This window comes from Pinus tabuliformis, chromosome 5_1 (assembly GCF_031772625.1).
Source record: "Pinus tabuliformis cultivar Carrire ecotype Pingquan chromosome 5_1, CPIR1, whole genome shotgun sequence".
In the NCBI taxonomy this organism is placed as follows: Eukaryota; Viridiplantae; Streptophyta; class Pinopsida; order Pinales; family Pinaceae; genus Pinus; species Pinus tabuliformis.
Genome location: NC_142305.1, coordinates 934,626,460 through 934,645,202, shown reverse-complemented (window position 1 = coordinate 934,645,202; position 18,743 = coordinate 934,626,460). Strand labels below are relative to the sequence as shown.

The 18,743-nt window shown below is 43.8% G+C and overlaps 1 protein-coding gene across 4 annotated transcripts in view; it reads left to right on the top strand.

Annotated features, from left to right (window-relative positions):
- Positions 1-18,743, top strand: part of LOC149167846 (exocyst complex component SEC6-like) — a 504,852-nt gene that overhangs the window by 70,916 nt on the left and 415,193 nt on the right. The window lies entirely within an intron of this gene.

The window sequence follows — 18,743 nt, the reverse complement described above, 5'->3', positions numbered from 1 at the left end:
ATGTAGTCTCAAATCATCACCAAAGCCATACCTTAGTTCATGATTGATTGTCCCATGCAGATATCGCAAGACATGTTTTGCGGCCACCTAGTTAGCATGCAAAGGTTCCACCATGAACTGGATCAAGGTGTTAATAGCAAAACATATATCCGGTCTAGTGTTGACCAAAAACATCAAAGCCTCAATTAACTGTCGGTACATAGAAGGATCCACTAGATATGGGCCCACAACTTCACCACTTAACTTGAAATTTGCCTCCATTGGTGTGGCGATGGATTAGCAATCTATCATTCCAAATCTCTCCAAGACTTTGACAAGATATTTTCCTTCGCCGAGGACAATCTCTCCTGGTTTCTGCCACACTTCTAAGACCAAGAAATAGTGCATCAACCCAAGATATTTCATCTCAAGTTCGGAGGCAAACTCCTTCTTACACTAGATGATCAGAGGCTCTGCTCTTGTCATGAACAAATCATCGACATATAAAACCAAAATCAAAGGCATACCTTGAACAACCTTGAAATAAAGGTTGGGATTGGCATTGCTTCTGTTGAATCCAAGCTTTATCAGATATCGGTCGATCCGAGCATACCAACCCTTGGTGGTTTGCTTAAGTCCATAAAGGGCTTTCTTCAATCTGCAAACATGGGTTTCCCTTTCATGTACCTCAAAGCCTTGAGGTTGTTCGAGGCACACTTCTTCCTTAAGTATACTATGAAGAAAAGTTGTCTTCACATCCATCTGATGAAGACTCCAAGCCTGATTAATAGCTAGAGCAATGATAGACTAGACGCTAGTGTATTTGGCAACAGGTGCAAATATCTCATCATAATCTTCTCCCTCTTTTTGCTAGAATCCTCGAGCCATGAATCTCGCTTTGAACTTTTCAATGCTACCATCAACTGCATGTTTGATTTTGTATATCCACTTGGAAGTCACTACAGACTTCCCCTCAGGTCTTGGAACAACCTCCCATACATCATTTTTCATAATGGACTGATATTCCTCTGTCATTACATTTTTCCAAACTTGTTCTTTTACGGCCTCTTCATAGCTAGTAGGTTTAGATTGTTTGGTATTGCTCATTAATGCAACATATCCCTGATATCTGCGAGGTTGCTTGTTTTCTTTAAAGGTGCCTCTAGGGGCTAAATGTTTCTCTGCATCCTGGAATGTATCTTGAAGCTACAAAGGTCTCTTCCTAGAAGAGGGAAGATCACAAGGAGGAGGATCTAAAGGATCCAAAGGTGCCATAGGTTCTTATGGAAGGTCAGATTCTGGCATGGATGGCTTTGCAACTTTCTCAATAGTATCCTCTCTCCTTTCAGTGTTGGAAGGGATAGGAGAGTCACTGGATTTTCCAAGAGCAACATCTTCATCAAAGGTCACATCCCGACTGAACTCAATGTTCCTCTATCTTGGCACATATATCCTGTAAGCTTTAGAATTTTCACAGTATCCAACAAATGTACCTTTCTTACTAGAAGCTTCTAGCTTTGATATTTTCTCCTTACATACATGAATGTAGATGCGACAACCAAATATTCTCAAATGTCCAACTTCCAGTTTCACACCAGTAAATACTTCTTCAGGAGTCTTGTTCCCCAAGACTCGATGAGGGCTTCTATTTTGGACATATATTGCAGTATTTATTGCTTCTCCCCACAGAAACATAAGAAGTTTATGATCATGAATCATGGCTTTGGTTGCTTCCAAGATGGTCTCGTTCTTCCTCTCAACAACTCCATTTTGTTGAGGGTTGTATGGAATAATCTACTCCCTCTTAATCTCGACATCTTTGTTGATGTCTCTGAAACCATTTGAGATGTATTCACCTCCATTATCTATCCTTAGGATCTTGATCTTCTATCCAGTTTGATTTTCCACTAGAGCCTTAAAATCCCCAAACCGTAATATTCCTAATTAGCCATGGCTAATTGGAATATTCAATTTTGTTCAAATTTTTCCTTCTATAGTTATTTGTAAATAAAAAAGTGAGGAAGGGGGACATAACTCACTTTTAGAATAAAAAGTCACTTCCTAGTAGCACAACGTTGTGACTTAAAGGGGAGCCAAGGGGGCCAAAGGGGGACGCAGAAATGGAGCCCACACAGACACATGGAGGAATTGCGCAAGAGGGAAGAGAGACTTGGTAAGAGGGGAATTACGCAGGAGGAGGTGAGCCTTGGGATTGAGAGAGGCAAAGGCTATAAAAGAGAGAGGATCCCCCTCATTTTGATCATTTTGTTATGAGCATTTGTGATAGTCATTTCGACTTAGAGCACGCTGGCTGTTTAGCTAGTCTGCAGCACTGTTTAGTGCATTGAGTGTCTCCATTCAGAGATCTCACCCTTAGCCCGGTGGACTTCGAGTGCCTGCTCGGGCAAGGTATTTCCATTGGCATTTCAACAGTAGATACATCAGCATTTCAGCAGCAGTTTATCAGCATTTTGGAGGACTGCGCAGCACTGAGAGAGGGACGCAGTTCTGGAGGACTGTGCAACACTGAGAGAGGGACACAGTTCTGGTTTTGTGCTGGGAGGTAGAGCAGGGGATCAGCCCTTGCAGCTGGAGAGTTTTGGCTGGGGTTTCGGGCATATTTATGGAGGGTTGCATTTAATGGCAGCGCAGAGCACTGAGAGATTGTGCAGAACCCCAAGGGGGTGATTTTCGGGGGTCGGCCATTCCGGGAGAGCTTTTTGGGTTTTCATGGGTTTCTTGAGTAGAGTCCGATTCCAGAGTTTTAGCCTTTTTTGAGGAGGGGAGCAACCCCAAATCCTCATTTGATTTCTAGCAGTAGCAACAACATAGTAGTTTCCCAGCAGCTTGGACCCAGATCAGAGAGGGGCCATTCTTTCACTATTCTGAGTATATTTCTTCACTTGCCTAGTGCAAGTAGAGGTGCCATCTTCTTGATCACCTCCTGTACTAATTTTATTACTCAGTATAATAAAATGGCTTAGCATTCTCTCTGCATTTCTTGTGTATTTGCTTATGGTTTATTTGATATATATCGTATCATTGTTGTATCTCTTTGAACATTCTCAGCTATTATACCACTTGTGTGTTTCTATTATACTCTTAGACAGAGTTTGGAAAGGGCCAGGTAGCCTCCGTATCTCGTCCTCTTTTTAGAGGTGACATATCTGGTAAATGCCCTCCTAGTCCATCTCTGGTTGGAGTTTGCTTGTGTTTGAGGTATATTCCTGATAAGGGATATTACAGTGGTATCAGAGCATAGATCTGGCTCAGCCTGTGGAGCTAGCAATCTATGACACCGGGGGAAAAACCCTATATCTGTTATAGAGGTCGGAGATACAGAGACTTTGGACGTAGGTTGGAGAACACTTACAGAGAGGGAGACTGTGTTCCGGTAGTAGACGCAGAACAGGAGGAGCCTGTAGTGGACGCAGAGTAGAGGGAGCCTGTGGTGGATGCAGAGCAGGAGGCTCCGATGGCAGATGATGACGGGAAGAGATTTGCGGATATGCTCCTCAAATCAGTGCAGGATCTGTTGAGGAAAATTGAGGTGATGGGGCAGAGATTCACGGCAGTAGAGGCCAGACAGTGTGAGAGCCCACGGGTTTTCCAGGTTGGTGAGGGATCGGGCGCATCCCACCATTTGCCAGAGCAGCGTGATACTATGCAGCAGGTGGCCTCACATGCCCCTACACGCTCTACCATGACCACTTTCTTAGGAGCAGACACGAGGGTTGTAGCCTAGCAGGAGGCAGAGCCCGAACATATGGGCGATTATTTTGTAGAGTACCAGGCATATGGGTAGGAGTTCAGGGATGCCCTCTCATTTAGAGATTTTGTTCAGCTCCAGCGAGATAGCAAACCCCGCGACCATCACAGAGGGTACCAGCATTACCATGATGGTGACACCCACCATGCAACGAGTAGATTCCACATGCCCATGTTTGATGGTTCATCAAACAGTTCGGCAAAGTCTTGGGTGGAGAAGCTGGACATTTATTTCCAGCTTAACCAAATGTCGGAGACAGAGAGCTTAACCAAATGTCGGAGACAGAGGCCATCAAGGTGGCAACACTGCATTTGGATGGTGAGGCCCAGGATTGGTGGTTTCATGGGATGGTTACACTCGGGCACTCTACAGTGACGACATATGCTGAATTTACCAAGAGATTGATGGAGCGATTTGATCGAAGGGATCCAGAGCAGCATTTTGTTGCGCTGACGAGGCTCAAACAGACAGGGAGCCCAGAGACCTACATTGCAGATTTCTTGAGGGTCTCCGTGATGGTGCCAGACCTATCCACGACGCGGAGGGTCTATATGTATGTTGAGGGGTTAGCAGAGCCACTTCGAGGTCTAGTCCGATCCACTAGACCAGCCACACTTTAGGACGCTATCAGCAGGACCCTGGACTTACAGGATGTCTTACCTAGGACCCGGACACCTTACCCCCAGAGACAGACTTTCCAGTCTAAGGGGAAGGACGTGAGGATTCCACCTCCAAAGGGGAATCCAGGACGAGTACAACTTGATGATGATGCCAGGAAGGCGCTGAAGAAGAAGCGGTTGTGCTTCACATGTCAGGAGCCGTGGGCACCTGGACATAGATGTGCTGCTGGTAAAACACATTTTATTGAGGTCTTCTTTGAGAGCAATGGAGAAGAGGATGACGAGGATGATGGGGAGGCAGGAGATAGCCATGCCATATAGGGACCTTTACCACCTCCACCACTAGCAACAGGAGGTGCATCTTTTGCACCCATCGGAGGGGCCCTTGCAGCATTGCGAGGAGTTCCCAAGTATCTGACGCTATGCGTACGAGGGACAATATGTGGCCAGCGGGTATCAGTTCTGGTTGAAAGTGGGGCGACCCACAACTTCATCGATACACAAATGTTTGAGCGGAGAGGTATATAGACAGAGAGCTTCGATGGGTTTTTAGTCTTGGTCCCAGGAGATCAGACCATGACGTGTGCTCGTTATGTTCCAGAGCTTTCAGTGACGATGGGCACCTACACATTGATTGACCACTTTTTCGTGGTCGATATTCCGGACACCAACATGATACTGGGTGTTCAGTGGCTTATCACTCTAGGGAAGGTCACGACAGATTAGAAGACCCTAGAGATGGAGTGGGATGATGAGAAGACAGGGAGGCATGAGAAGATATGGGGACAGCACACATATCCGCCTCATACTATTTCGGCTCATCGGATGGAGGCAGTCTTCCGGAAGGGAGACAGAGTGGGCAGTGGAGCTGCGTGCATCAGAGGCAGGGACTACAGGGTAGACGGTACATCCAGAGATACAGTCTATCCTTGATCGGTATGCCATAGTGTTTGGGGAGATTCCACCAGGACAGCCACCAGATCGGGGGTTTGAGCACACCATCGAGCTTGAACAGGGTATATAGGCCGTGATTACCACCCCCTATAGGCACCCCAAGGCCTATCGGGATGAGATTGAGCGGGCTATCCAGGGGTTGCTGGCTCTTGGGCACATCCGACCGAGCACAAGTCCTTTTGCTTCTTCTGTGGTGTTGGTGAAGAAGGAGGACGGTACATTGAGGATGTGCATTGACTACGGGGCCCTGAATAAGAAGACCCTGAAGAACAGGTACCCCATACCCAGGATCGATGAGTTGATGGACGAATTAAGAGGGGCACGTTTCTTCTCAAAGATTGATTTGAGATCTGGGTACCATCAGATTCGCGTGAGGGAACAAGACATTCCCAAGACCGCCTTTAGGTGTCACTATGGGCACTTTGAGTTCTTGGTGATGCCTTTTGGGCCAACCAACGCCCTAGCTACATTTCAGTCCTGCAAGAATCACATCTTCCGTAGTCACTTGAGGAAGTTTGTTTTCGTATTCTTCGATGATATTCTCATCTACAACAGGACTTGGGAGGAGCATCTCTAGCACATTGAGACAGTATTGCATATCTTACAGGAGCAACAGTTCTATGCCAAACTCTCCAAGTGTGAGTTTGGGTTGACAAAGATGTTGTATCTGGGACACATCATAGGGGTGGATGGAGTGAGGGTCCATGAGGAGAAGATTAGGGCCATTAGAGAATGGTCGGAGCCGAGAAACGTGACAGAACTTCGAGGATTCATTGGCATTTGTACTTAGTACCGGAAGTTCGTCAAATGTTTCTCACAGCTTGCTGCACCCTTGACAGATTTGACGAGGAAGGGGGCATTCAGTTGGTCGGACACAACACAGCGAGCCTTTGACAGGCTCAAGGAGGTTATGAGCAGCTGCCCAGTGCTTGCATTGCCAGATTTTACGCAGCCATTTGTTTTGGAGTGTGATGCGTCAGGAGAGGGGATCGGCGCAGTATTGATGCAGGGAGGTCACCCTATAGCCTTTGAGAGCTGGAAGCTCCTTCCGCATGAGAGGTTGTATTCTATATACGACAAGGAGATGTTAGCCATCATGCATGCATTGGCTAAGTACCGACAGTATTTGGTGGGTAACAGGTTCAGGGTGAGGACTGATCACAACAGCCTCAAGTTCTTTTTGGAGCAGAAGCAGCTACAGGAGAGGCAGCAGAAGTGGATCAGTAAGATCCAAGCATATGACTTTGACATTGAGTATGTCAAGGGTAAGAACAACGTGGTAGCAGATGCCCTTTCACGTAGACCAGCCACGTTGTCTCTTATGAGCTTGGATATAGATTGGAGGGCTCGACTCTTAGTAGAGTACTCCAAGGACAGGTTTGCATGTGAGGTTCTGGATGGGCAGGTGGTAGATGACAGGTACAGGGTGGTCGATGAGATCATCTATTACAGGGACCGGATCTTCTTGACTGAGGGGTCTCAGCTCAAGAAGAAGATACTCTAGGCATCACATGATTCACCTTTGGCAGGACATCAGGGGTTTACCAAAACCTACAGGGCCATTAGAGAGAGGTTCTCATGGAAGGGCCTCAAGGAGGACGTACTCCAGCACATCCGGGAGTGCGATGTTTGCCAGAGGAACAAGGGAGAGATGAGCCATCCCGCAGGTTTATTGCAGCCTCTTCCCATTCCGGAGGGGAAATGGGAGAGTATTTCGATGGACTTCATCACAGGGTTGCCCATGGTACAGGGCAAGGATTGTATCTTTTTCGTCGTTGATCGACTGACGAAGTACGCACATTTTTTTGCCATATCCGCACACTATACAGCAGCACAGGTGGCCGAGCTGTTCTTCAGGGAGATCTTTAGGCTACATGGTCTTCCTAAGACCATTGTCAGTGATAGGGACAGCCGTTTAATGGGCGGGTTTTGGCAGGAGCTTTTCCGGTTGGTGGGGACGGAGTTGACGCCGAGTACCAGTTATCACCCACAGACGGATGGGCAGACAGAGATAGTTAACAAGTGGCTGGAGGGCTACTTGCGTAACTATGTCAGTGGGCAGCAGCGAGCATGGCTGAAGTGGCTGCATCTGGGGGAGTACTGCTACAATACTTCACATCACATGTCCATTGGTATGCCACCATTCTATGTCTTATATGGGTATCATCCTTTATCTTTTGTTGACGTGATGTCTGGGTATAGCAGGGCTCCTAGAGCCAAGATTTGGATCCAAGAGAGTTAGGATATCCTCCGAGCTCTCAAGGATAACATGGCTACAACGCAGAACCAGTAGAAGCTGTATGCCGACAGGGGTCGGGTGGAGAGATAGTTCGAGGTAGGGGACATGGTCTACCTACGATTACAACCATACCGACAGTCGTCACTGAAGCAGAAGGGGGCTGAGAAGCTCAAGCCCCGCTTTTATGGGCCATACAGGGTGATACGTAGGATTGGACAGGTTGCATATGAGTTGGAGCTGCCCCAAGGCAGCAAGATTCATAACATTTTTCATGTATCATGCTTGAAGAAGGCATTGGGGCAGCAGGTGACAGTGATAGATGAGCTACCATCCATGGATGATGAGGGGCATTTGGTATTGCAGCTAGAGGCTATCATTGATACCAGGGAGAGGCAGCGGCGGAGTAGGACGGTCCGGGAATTCTTGGTGAGGTGGAAGAATTTGTCGGATGAGGATGCCACTTGGGAGAGTGAAGAGATCTTACAACATCCATCACTTCAGTTGCTTGAGGACAAGCAACATTTTGCCGGGGGTGATTGTAATATTCCTAATTAGCCATGGCTACTTGGAATATTCGATTTTGTTCAAATTTTTCCTTCTATAGTTATTTGTAAATAAAAAAGTGAGGAAGGAGGACATAACTCACTTTTAGAATAAAAAGTCACTTCCTAGTAGCACAACGTTGTGACTTAAAGGGGAGCCAAGGGGGCCAAAGGGGGATGCAGAAATGGAGCCCACACAGACACATGGAGGAACTGCCAGGAGGGAAGAGACACGTGGCAAGAGGGGAATCACACAGGAGGAGGTGAGCCTTGGGATTGAGAGAGGCAAAGGCTATAAAAGAGAGATGAGCCCCCTCATTTTGATCATTCTGTTATGAGCATTTGTGATAGTCATTTCGACTTAGAGCACGCTGGCTGTTTAGCTAGTTTGCAACACTGTTTAGTGCATTGAGTGTCTCCATTCGGAGATCTCACCATTAGCCCCGGGGAACTTCGAGTGCCTGCTCGGGCAAGGTATTTCCATTGGCATTTCAGCAGTAGATACATCAACATTTCAGCAGCAGTTTATCAACATTTTGGAGGACTGCGCAACACTGAGAGAGGGACGCAGTTCTGGAGGACTGCGCAGCACTGAGAGAGGGACGCAGTTCTGGAGGACTGCGCAGCACTTGAGAGAGGGACGCAGTTCTGGAGGACTGCGCAGCACTGAGAGAGGGACGCAGTTCTGGTTTTGTGCTGGGAGGTAGAGCAGGGGATTAGCCCTTGCAGCTGGAGAGTTTTGGCAGGGGTTTCAGGCATATTTTTGGAGGGTTGCATTCAGTGGCAGCGCAGAGCACTGAGAGACTGCGCAGAACCCCAAGGGGGTGATTTTTGGGGGTCGGCCATTCCAGGAGAGCTTTTTGGGTTTTTCTGGGTTTCTTGAGTAGAGTCCAATTCCAGAGTTTCAGCCTTTTCTGAGGAGGGGAGCAGCCCCAAATCCTCATTTGATTTCTAGCAGCAGCAACAGCATAACAGTTTCCCAGCAGCTTGGACGCAGATCAGAGAGGGGCCATTCCTTCGCTATTCTGAGTATATTTCTTCACTTGCCTAGTGCAAGTAGAGGTGCCATCTTCCTGATCACCTCCTGTACTCATTTTATTACTCAGTATAATAAAATGGCTTAGCATTCTCTCTGCATTTCTTGTGTATCTACTTATGGTTTATTTGATATATATCTTATCATTGTTATTGTATCTCTTTGAACATTCTCAACTATTATACCACTTGTGTGTTTCTATTATACTCTTAGATAGAGTCTAGAAAGGGCCAAGTAGCCTCTGGATCTCGTCTTCTTTTTAGAGGCGACATATCTGGTAAATGCCCTCCCAGTCCATCTCTGGTTGGAGTTTGCTAGTGTTTGAGGTATATTCCTGATAAGGGATATTACACAAACATGCTGAAAACCTGATCCTTGGCCTTCAAGAGGAAGATCCAAGTCTTGCGGGAGAAGTCTAAAACAAAAATCACATAGTATAAATATCCTCCAAGAGATGTCATCGACATGGGCTCACAAAGGTTTGGATGAATAAGTTGAAGAAATTCATCAAATTTGCTGCTACTAGAAGGGAATGGTCCCTTGATATTCTTGTGAAAATTCCTACACTCGAAGGAATCCCTACTGCAGCAAATCTGAATCTATTTCACCCACTTGATTTTTAAATATACATTCATCAAGTTATTCTTCTAAATACTGAAGCAAATTACTTCTGCAGCCTACACTAATTAAATATTTGATCCCATGAAGCAGAAAACAGAGCAAAGAACAAGGTACATAGGAAACCGGTGCAACAGTTCTGAGGGTTGATTATTACGCAAGAGAAATGTCTGAATACAAATCTAGGATGCTCATCCAACAATCCTTTACAAAGAAAAATACCGGCGGAAAATCTGAGTGAGTTTTACCATCAAATTGAAACTTTGATATATGGGAAGCAAGAATGAGGAATTTCTTAAAGACTCAAGGCATTGAAGTCGGGAAATCAGTGATTGTTGATAGCATGATGGATGGAGAATCCAAGGAACATAATACAAGAGCAATGTAAGCAATCTTGCATGGGCTACCTGATTCTATGAAGGCCAATTTTGAAAATTGTTCGTTAACAAAAGGCATATTAGATAAACTTCCCGATCTTCACTCAAAAGGAGCATTGACAATGATCTCTAGTCAAGAAATGGATGGAAACAAGAAAGAAATCCAGAGCCCATCAAGGAAGGTGAAGATAAGAGTGATAACATCAAGGCTAAAGAAGACATAGAAGATGAAGAGAATGAAAAAGATTTTGAAGAAGATCTCCTCACTAAACTTATGGCTGCCATGGAAGAGATTATCAGTTTGAAAAAGGAAAACAAGGAACTTAAGAAGAAAGCACTAGTTGGTGACCAAGACCAAACAAGGAAGGAAGTTGACCTTGTCAAGCTTCAAGTACAAGAAAGGGATGAAGAGCTTGCCAAGCTTAAGGAGGAATTTCATCAAAACAAAAGAAAGCATCATGAAGAAGTCATATCCATGACAAATCAATTGGATAAGGCAAAGAAATGGGAAGATACCTTGTCAAGCCACCTTGAACAAAGGCACAAAAGCTTGAACAAACTTGAAGCAGAGATTGGTCAATACAAGGAAGAGGTCTCCTCTCTTAAATCTCAACTAGAAGAAGCAAGAAATCTAGTACAAGGAGCTGAGAAGACAATGGAAGCATTGGCAATCATAGAAGGACAGGTTGATGAAGCAGAAAAGGAAAGAAACACCATGATATGTCAACTAAAAGCAAAGGATGAAGAAATCTTCAAACTAAAATTTGACATCAACCTTCTCAAGGCCGAAACATGTAAAGCTACAAGGATCATGGAAGAAATGGAGAGCAGTCTAGCTAAGGAAAATGAAGAAATTTTCAGAATGAAATCAGATATCATCTCCCTTAAAACAAAAGAAAATGAAGCAACTTGTATCAAGGAAGAAATTGAGAAACAACTTGCTAAGAAGAATAATGATTGTGAAAGATTGGAAGAAGAGATTGTCTCCCACAGGAAAAAGGTTGAAAGAATGGACAAAATCTTGAAGAGCTCTCAAGCCTTGGATGACATGCTCAGCCATCAAAGATCTCCATTTGATAAATCAGGTCTTGGCTATGAAGGTGAATCCTCAAGCAAGAATGATAATGCTTAGGGTGTATCAAAAAGATAAATGTTATGGTCCCCGACAATCTCCGAGAAGCAATTTTGCAAGAAATCATGAATTCTTATTCATGAACAACATAGAATGCTTCAATTGTCATAACATTGGTCATATGGCACATTATTGTAACTTGACTTGGGCTCCTACAAAAACTAGAACCATGCCAGAGAAGAAAGTTACACAAGTATGGAGAAAGAAGCAAATTGGATCTGAAAGTCTCCTGAACTCTCGAACCAACAACACATGTTGTTGACCTGATCTTCGACAATCTAAGCATTTGATGGAGAGACTCTGCTAAAAGGAAGATCATGCATACAGTTAGGGGGAGCTTATGATGATTAAACATTCTTACAGAATCCATCTGTGAATGGGCCTTATGTAATCCTTGATGAGCTATATTGAGAATCATTCTTTGATGGATCATTTTTCAGGAACACTCCTTTGAAAGAACATGATCTCTTAACTATCCAATGGATTGTTGTTGAAGATGTTTTTTCTACTTGATTACTAAGTAGAAATTGGAGCAGTAGAGAAGGCCATCTAATGCTAAAGAAATGGGGCAAAGAACTATGTTGCTATTATTACAGAAGTTGAATGTCTCGACTCAGGGATATGATGTAAGAATAGGTAAATTATGGACACAAATAGAGGCAACCTTCAAACAAACAGATACATCTGGGAATGGAGCTTGAAGCAAGAGCAGTTGTCAATCAATAGAAAGAATTTAAAAGACAGTCACAGATTGGATATCAAAATATGCTAGTGGAGATAATTGGAAAGAACACAAAAAAAGGGCTCATCAAAAGGACTGTAGAAAGGAGAATGTTGTGCAGTCGAATATAGCTTAGTGACTTAAGGAGAAGCACAAAGATACAAAGGAACTCGGATATGAAGAGGGATAGCGAGAAAAGACAATTTCAGTAGCATTTTCTCCTGATTCAGACTATGAAGACCTCTTAATTCTGACTGTGGAGACAATAGAATACAGATGGTTGAAGCATAAAAACTTGGACTTGGACATTTGGTATGTGGCCATTTGATGTCTGTTTGGAAGCACTAAAGTGGAGCATCTTTAAGGCATCGTTGACCACACTTGAGCATGGTTAAAGGCAAACTTTAAAGGTTTGTTTGGGACATTCTTGGAGCAATATTGTTGAAGCCACGATAAAGTAGTTTTTGAGACATGAAGAAGGGATAATGTGCTAGCTGATGATGAGGCAACAATCTTTCTATCTTGAGTAAAAAGAAGAGCACCATGACAGGGAGAGTAACATAATATTCATGAAGAAGAGAAGTAGCTTGACAGGGGGAGCAGTTTGACAGGGGTAGTCCTTGTGCACTCCTTTGCCATTGATGTCAAGGGGGGAGAGAAGAAGAATATTGCCATTAATGGCAAAGGGGGAGATTTTTGATGTAGATTGTCATTGATGTCAATATGACAATATTTTGGGATACTAAATGAGATGGATGACCCAAGAATTGAATACATCATATGGATTGAATATATATACAGACAGAGTAGAAGCAGTGGACCCAAGGAGCGTCCCAAGGAGGAAAACTATCGGAAGTCGAGGAAAGCCATTAGAAGCCATCGAAAAGACATTGGAAACCATTGAAGTCAGAACAGGAGCGAGAGAAGCATTTCATCGGAAGCCATCAAAGAAGAGTTATTAGAAGACACAGGAAAGCCAAGCCAAGAATAAGAATTGAAGAAAACAACGGAGGAGCATTGCGGTTACAATTCACTTTTATTGACCTATCGCATATGCCCAAGAGTAAGAGCCACATCGGAGGAACTAAGAACCCAATTTGAGTAATAAGTCATGGAAACCTTTTAAAGTTCACAACGCATGTAATAAAAACAAATCAGAGTTAACATATTGGCAATATTGTTTTATTATATTCCACCGCTCAAAACCCCCGATTGCGATATGTAATATGGACCCGAAACAATTTATGTCAACAACTTTTCTGAAATATCGCATCCGCTGCATCGCGAACTTTAAAGCTTTGTCATGTTCAAATCCGCCGATTGTGATATAATATGCGGACCCGATCACTCCATTATAATACACCTTAATGTAATATCGCGTCCGCCTCATCGGAAGTCATGTACCACAAGTCTTAAAAAGAATGTCATATCAAATCTGTCGATTGCGATGGTATTGCGGACCTGCTGCACCATTATAACATAACTTAATGTAATATCGCATCCGCAGTAATCGCAAGTTTCAAATGGATGTCAAACTGCCAATTACGATAGAGTTGTGGACTCGACAGACTGCCGATTGCGATAGAGTTGTGCACCTGACGGAGTGATCAAAAACAATTTAATATAATATCGCATCCGCTCTGTTGGAAATAGGGGCATCAACAATGTTATATCGGTGATATTGAATGTTGCGATTGCAGGATTTTCATGAAGTTGTGATTGCGAGATTTTCATGAAGTTGCGATTGCGGGATTGAAGTAGTGACGTGGCATTTGGGGATCGCCAGACATCTATTATAATGTGGGTATAGCCTCTCCTTTATGATTTTCGTAAATAAACAAGTTTAATTGGATAAAGGCCTCTCCGATATAATTTTAATGTGCAACCTCATAAGTCGGCCTCTCCTCCCAATAAACGTGTCCTTTGGTTAGGTGAGACTTGTATACATACAAGTTAAACGCTTCACCTCAAGCAGAGATCTTGATCATCCATCATAGAGAAGGAGGACAGTTCACAATTCGTGAACGTGAAGTAGTAGAAGAAAGGAAGCCAAAGGTCGAGCGAACGAAAGAGGAAGCCGAAGGTCGAGCCAACGAAGAAGGAAGCCGAAGGTTGAGCATTTTGTTGACTGGGTTATTCATTGAAAGGCTCGGACCTGTAATAAATCCGTAGAAGCACAACCCGCAACCTATTAAAAATTGCATAGCTAGGATTGTTTTTGTACGCACAACCTGAAGCAACAGTTAGTCCTGAAGCAGTTACCGCAACAGTAAGAACAGAGGGTTGGAAACAAAGAATTGTTTTGTGCAGACTTTGAGGCTTAAGGTAGCTTATTGAAGACACATTGTTGAGAAGCCCTAGCTGTCCTTGGAGTTAATCTTGGAAACCATGATGCATCAGTCATCATGAAGTGACCTTGGAGAAATTAGTTGGGTAAATATGAAGAACAGTAAAGACTCCTTCATATGAAGACAAGTTGGCATTTATGAAGTAGCGTGGAGACTACTGTAAAGCTGTAGATTGATAGAACTCAATGAAGAAGATTTTGGGAGCCGAGAATTATTATAAAACATATCTAGACAAAGTATAGCAGTGGGTTGGAGCCCAGATGGTTGGTGCCCTGAAGGTTGGAGCCTCGAACAAACAAGGTAGATGCCTTGAAAGGATAGGGTTGTAGTCCTAGAGGATCGGTGTCCTCAAGAAACCAGGTCGGAGCCTGTACCAGAGAAGGGTTGGAGCCTCTAAACGCAAGGTTGGTCCCTTGAGAAGATAGGGTCGGTGCCCTAGAGGTTGGAACCTCACAAAAGGCCAAGTTGGTGCTTGGCAACAGGTTGGAGCCTGGGGAATTGAAGTTCGGTGTCTTCATCAAGGGTTGGAGCCCTATATATATTGTACCTGATTTATTGTAAAGATTATATTAATAAAAGCATTTATTCCTATTGTTCATTTTGTGTTCTAAATATAATTGATTTAACTGGTAAAAGTAACAAATGAAAAGGAATACTGATTCATCCCCCCTCGTAGTATTTCTAGCATAATGAGCTATCTTGAAGAGTAATTGTGTCGCTGAGTTAATCTTCAACTTACATAAATTATATTTGAAGGCCAAAAAGATAGTCCAGAGTTCGAGCTATTTTATAGTGCCAAGTGATTAGGTGGAAGGAAAGATTTTGTTACAGGATCAGATTGAGTGGTACCACTATTACTGCTGCCATGATTACAATGACACTATGACTTTGGAATTGTTGTGACTATCACATGATACATCTTGTTGGGCATGTATCACAGTGTTGATATTGTAAAGTTGTGGTGTGTCTTCTTGTTTTGTATAGTGAATCTATTTGTTGGAGAAGGTTGAGTAAGGTGTAATATTTATGGTTAGAGTATCTGTTGCTAAGGTTTGTGGTAGAGTTGAGTTGTAGAGAGGGTGCATGTGTTTTTGGGTCAGAATATTGTCGAGTTGATTTGCTTGTGTGAGCTGAGATTGATTACAGAGGGAAGTTGCTGGAGCATAGCATATCCTGTCATTAAATTGCTATCCGAGAGTACATTTGTTGAGTTGTATGACACTTCTTTATGTTAGCTAGCCTTGTATTTGACAGACATCTCCTGTATTGTTGTCGCTGTAAGGTGTTGATGTGAGTTAGCGAGTTTATTGCCAGAATAATAGAGGAATTTGTAGTTTGCAAATTTATTAGCCCATGGATGAGTCATTGAGATGGTTCGTAGCCCATTGTGCTGAACCTCTTATCAGTAGAAATTTAATGAGGAGAGTTTTTGAAGGGCTTAGATCAGGGAAGGATGATGAGCCAAAGCGAAAGCAGTCTCCAGAACTCCCAAGGAAGAGCAGAAATCAAATGAGAAGAGAACATATCTGTTTCACATGTCAGGAAGCATGGACACCAGATCACAGATGTAAAGTTAAAGAGGACAGAGAAGCAGAGAAGCAGATGAGACTGCAAAAGTTGAAGAAGAACAAGAAATGGGAAGGAACTCAAGGTAGCTGATTGTGGAAAGGGTTGAAGGGTCCATGGTTGGACAAGAGTCGCATGTATAACACTCTAACTTGCATGATCACGAGGAGAGGCATGACTCAGAAATGCTTGAATCACATCATGAGTCTACTCTTTTGGAGAGCCCATTGAAGGCTTAGGTAATAGTGATGGATGAGTCCATCGGTTTTCATGAAGACACCCTTGGAAGGCATGAGTAATCATTTGGAGATGATGATAGCACCCCACTTGTGCATCCATGTTTAATGGCTGAAGGGGATGATGTTGCAATTTCTAAGTCTGACACATCAGAAATCCCTACTGCATTATTTGGTTTATTATCTCCTACTTGTTCTTTCCATTAACAAGTTATTTATAAATATAAATACCGAAATAAACACAAATGCAGCCTCAACACATATACAAATCAACAACTGAAATAACTGAGACAATCACACAAGGGACACCGTTATTTTTGGACAATTGTCCCTGGAAAAACCCAATGCGGGAAAACCAGTGCAACAGATATGAGGGTTTTATTATTATGCAGTTTTTTGAATACAACTACAGTGCTAGAAATGGCTCACCCTTTAGAGAATTTCCTTGGCAGAAGTACCTCTCCTCGGAGACAAATAGTCCGTTTGATTAGCAATCGGATGATTGATCCCACAACAACTTCGACAGTTCCTTAGATGGACAACGAAAGCTGCTCCAAGCTTCTCTCTGGAATTGCGTCACCCTCCAGGGAATGCGTCACCCTATTCTGGTATGTGTCTGCCTCTCAGCTCACAGTCTGCCCCACGAAAGTTCCTCAGTGCTGCCTCTTCAGCCCAGCGTCAGCTCTGCTAGCCTCTGCTGCTTCTGCGTCAGCCGCTTGGCCCTCTGCGTCAGCGTCTTGGCCCTTTGCGTCACTTGTGCTGGCCTCCTCAGCCTCTGCGTCAGTCCTGGCTGCCTCTGCGTCAGCCTTCCAAGGCTCTGCACTCTCTCTCTGGCACTTTCTCTGCCTCTCTGAAATGTATTCTTGGCCTTCTGCCAAACTGACCCCTCTGCAACAGATCACTTCCTCGATTCTCTCAGCAAACCCTGCCCCAAAAAATCGAATTCTTGATTAAATTGGTGTGTCTCCAACTGACCTTCAAGCCTCCTCTTATACTTTTCCTGTTGAGTCTTCAACGAACGAGATTAAGTCCCTAATCAATGGCTAAGATTAGATTGGGCTTGATCCTCGTCATTTAGAACTTTCTCACCCATTTTATATTCATACACAATAATATTTTAATTTTCCTAAGTTTAGACTTAGGAACCCCATTAAAAATATTAATTATTTTAATATCTCTCCATCCGGGTGGAATTTCCCCAAACGATTTCTGGGTCTTGGAGATCTCATGTGCCTTAGCCTGTCCACCAATTTTCATGGCTAGAGCACATTCGATGCTACCAAAAATCAACAGATGAGCAATAGATTGTCCCCATGAGTGGAGAAGACCGAGGAGGATACATTAAGGGTGATGAGCTACCAGTGAGGATCCTACAGGGAAAGCACGTAAAGGAACATGAGTCAGATGAGGAGGATGATAGGCATATTATGCATGATGAGCCATCTTTAGAGAGTTAGTTGAAGGCTCAATTTGGAGAAGTGGTGGAGGTGGTTGAGCATCCATCTTTGGGTCCACACATCAATGAGGTGCAAATAGATGTAGAAGCAGCCAATACGGCTGTAGCACTTTCAGACAGTAACCTCTAGGAGAAAATTGATCATTTCAGGGCAGATCTTATGGCGTTAAAGCAGAAGATCAAGACCATCTAAGGCACCATCTTGCAGCGTAATAGTAAAGTTGAGGAGCATAAAATGAAGTGTGTCGAGTCAGTGGATAAGTGTTTGGCATTAAGGGATGGCTGAGGTTCCTAGCAAGGCGATAGGAAGAGTATACTTTGTAGCTTCATAGCAGCCCTTTCTAGGAGTAAATTGATAGGGCTTACAACATTGTTTGCCCACCTTTGTCCATTCGAGAGAAATGGGCAAGATTTTTCAGATTGATTTTGTTGGTTGATCAGGTGGAGTGGTATGCGTTGAGCATGGGGCAACTTGGGCATAGTGGACAGGTAACTTGTGTAGGTTATCATGCTTTCGATTATGCTTCCCACAAGATGGATTGGTCGGATTATGAGTTGGTACTCTAATATTCTTAGCCAGGGGCATAACACAACATGAGCCCTTAGGCATGGACAATGATGGAGGTCCAAGGTGGTATCATAACCCATAGGTCCCAGGGTTTAGGTGGCATTGGGATCCAGGCAGATCTATTGATGGCAGGATTGGTCAGAGGTTTGTTTGGGATCCAGGTATTGAGGGATATGTTTATACTTTGGTGGCATAAAGGCATGGTTTAGCCTAGTGGTTCATATGGGATCTTGGTATCAATGTGCAAATGCCTCTGCTGTGGACAGATATGGATTGCTTGAGGGCAAGCAATCTTGGGGTGAGAGGACTTGTAATGTCCCCATTTTCAGTTTCCTCTATAGTACAACCAAGATGGATTTCCAAGGTATGTGATGGCGAGGCCAGAACAACATGATTACATCATCGGAGGTCCCAGAGGGTTTTGAGGAGTTTTATGGTATCCGACGACATTCACTTGGAGTATTCCATTGCCAGGGACAATTCCGCACAACTTGCTTTTGGTTCCATTGCATTCTGATAATCCCCGTAAAACGGGATTATTAGCGAGCCTAACGTAATTAATTATGCTGAAGGTGTCATTTC